Source organism: Anastrepha obliqua, unplaced genomic scaffold, assembly GCF_027943255.1.
Source record: "Anastrepha obliqua isolate idAnaObli1 unplaced genomic scaffold, idAnaObli1_1.0 ptg000104l, whole genome shotgun sequence".
NCBI lineage: Eukaryota > Metazoa > Arthropoda > Insecta > Diptera > Tephritidae > Anastrepha > Anastrepha obliqua.
This window is the reverse complement of record NW_026562222.1, coordinates 85,001-87,500: the sequence shown is the minus strand read 5'-3', so window position 1 is coordinate 87,500 and position 2,500 is coordinate 85,001. Positions and strand designations below refer to the sequence as shown.

The following is a 2,500-nucleotide window of genomic DNA, read 5'->3' as shown; positions in this document are numbered from 1 at the left end:
AACTTGGAATTCCCAGTAAGTGCGAGTTATTAACTCGCATTGATTAAGTCCCTGCCCTTTGTACATACCGCCCGTCGCTACTACCGATTGAATTATTTAGTGAGGTCTCCGGACGTGATCACTGTGACGCCTCGTGTGTCACGGTTGTTTCGCAAAAGTTGACCGAACTTGATTATTTAGAGGAAGTAAAAGTCGTAACAAGGTTTCCGTAGGTGAACCTGCGGAAGGATCATTATTGTGTTCCATATCCGTAAGAAAAACAAACAAACAAACAAACAAACAAACAGACAAGCAAACAAACGAACAAAAAGAAAAAAAAAAAAAAAAAAAAAGAAAAAAAAAAAAAATTTATATAATTATTTTGAATCCATAATTCTTTTTATTCTTTTTCATTCAATTTGTGATCCATCAATTATATCATATTAAATATAATATATGATGGTACATTTTGTAATGTTTTTTCTTATTTTTTTCTTTTAAAAACCTTTAAACATGAAAATAAAAAGTTGTACTTATTATTCATTTGATTGAATGATAAGTTAATTTGTTCACAATAACAAAAGTGGTATATATTTATTATATTATTATATATACATAAAATGATTAAAAAAATACAAAATAATTGAATCATAATAAATACCACCACTGTATTATTGTTGAACTAAGACATTCGCAACTTAATAAAAATGTTTAGAGTTAAATATATTTGATATATATTATTGAAAGAAAATCAATTTATATATTATTAATATTATTTAATTTTACTCTTTCAATTAATATATGCAAAAAAAAATTGACATTTGTTATAAATAAAAATAAATAAAAAAATACTCTAAGCGGTGGATCACTTGGCTCATGGGTCGATGAAGAACGCAGCAAACTGTGCGTCATCGTGTGAACTGCAGGACACATGAACATCGACATTTTGAACGCATATCGCAGTCCATGCTGTTATGTACATTAAATTCAATTTTAAAGTACTGCTTGGACTACATATGGTTGAGGGTTGTAAGACTATGCTAAATAAGTTGCTTATTCTTTTATAAAAATAATTGAATTTAAGCAAATGTGTATATTATTGGATTTTAAATAATTCATAATATTAATAGCAAAAAAAATAAAGATATATAATGAATTTTATTTATTATATATTCTTTAAAAAAAAAATCCTCTCAAATAAAATGAAATGATGAAAATATTGAATCTAAGTATTCTTTACAAAAAATTTTCATATTATTTATATATATATATAAAATAATAATTTATATATGTAATTAAAAGGAGGAATGTCTAGCATAAAAATTAAATTTTTTATTCTAGGATTGCCTCATTTTACATTATTATTATTTTTATATATTTACAATATATAAAAGGAGAAAAGAAAAATAGAGATGAAAAGATGATATAATTTTTTTATTAAATTGTGAGAAGATAAAAAAAGAATATTAAAACAACCTCAACTCATATGGGATTACCCCCTGAATTTAAGCATATTAATGAGGGGAGGAAAAGAAACTAACAAGGATTTTCTTAGTAGCGGCGAGCGAAAAGAAAATAGTTCAGCACTAAGTCACTTTGTCTATATGTCAAATGTGAGATGCAGTGTATGGAATATCTTAATATCTAGTATGAGAAATTAACGATTTAAGTCCTTCTTAAATGAGGCCATTTACCCATAGAGGGTGCCAGGCCCGTATAACGTTAATGATTACTAGAAAGATATTTCCAAAGAGTCGTGTTGCTTGATAGTGCAGCACTAAGTGGGTGGTAAACTCCATCTAAAACTAAATATAACCATGAGACCGATAGTAAACAAGTACCGTGAGGGAAAGTTGAAAAGAACTCTGAATAGAGAGTTAAATAGTACGTGAAACTGCTTAGAGGTTAAGCCCGATGAACCTGAATATCCATTATGAAAAATTCATCATTAAATAATTAAAAAAATAATGTGCATTTTTTTCATATAAGGACATTGTAATCTATTAACATAATAAAGTATTTATCAAAAGATCATTGGTGATATTAAGTTTATTTAAATTAATTTGCTTTTTAAGCATATTAACATAAAATAAATACTAATGATTTGATAAAGTGTTGATAGATTTTATTATATATAATGCTAAAATTCATTTTTTGAATTTTACAAAAAATTTAATATCTATGATATTAATATTTATTTGTATGCATTTATATGATTAACAATGCGAAAGATTCAGGATACCTTCGGGACCCGTCTTGAAACACGGACCAAGGAGTCTAACATATGTGCAAGTCATTGAGTTATATTAAACTTAATGGCATAATTAACTTAACTTAAATATAATGGGATTAATTTTTAGTCTATTTTTTAATAAATAGTCAATTAATTCAATCCCGGGGCGTTCCATATAGTTATGTATAATGATAATTTATTATTATTTATACCTCTAACTGGAGCGTACCTTGAGCATATATGCTGTGACCCGAAAGATGGTGAACTATACTTGATCAGGTTGAAGTC

General features: G+C 26.8%; 2 non-coding genes and 1 pseudogene across 2 annotated transcripts in view; all 3 read left to right on the top strand.

Annotated features, from left to right (window-relative positions):
* Window positions 1–235, top strand: part of LOC129251904 (small subunit ribosomal RNA) — a 1,991-nt gene extending 1,756 nt beyond the window's left edge. Inside the window, exon 1 of the ribosomal RNA XR_008583165.1 lies at window positions 1–235. This exon is cut by the window's left edge and continues 1,756 nt beyond it. This is a non-coding gene — a ribosomal RNA (small subunit ribosomal RNA).
* A 593-nt stretch (window positions 236–828) lies between these two features.
* LOC129251896 (5.8S ribosomal RNA) lies at window positions 829–1,009 on the top strand (annotated as a pseudogene).
* Window positions 1,010–1,451: 442 nt separating this feature from the next.
* LOC129251913 (large subunit ribosomal RNA) overlaps window positions 1,452–2,500 on the top strand; it is a 3,986-nt gene continuing 2,937 nt past the window's right edge. The window contains exon 1 of the ribosomal RNA XR_008583173.1: window positions 1,452–2,500. This exon is cut by the window's right edge and continues 2,937 nt beyond it. This is a non-coding gene — a ribosomal RNA (large subunit ribosomal RNA).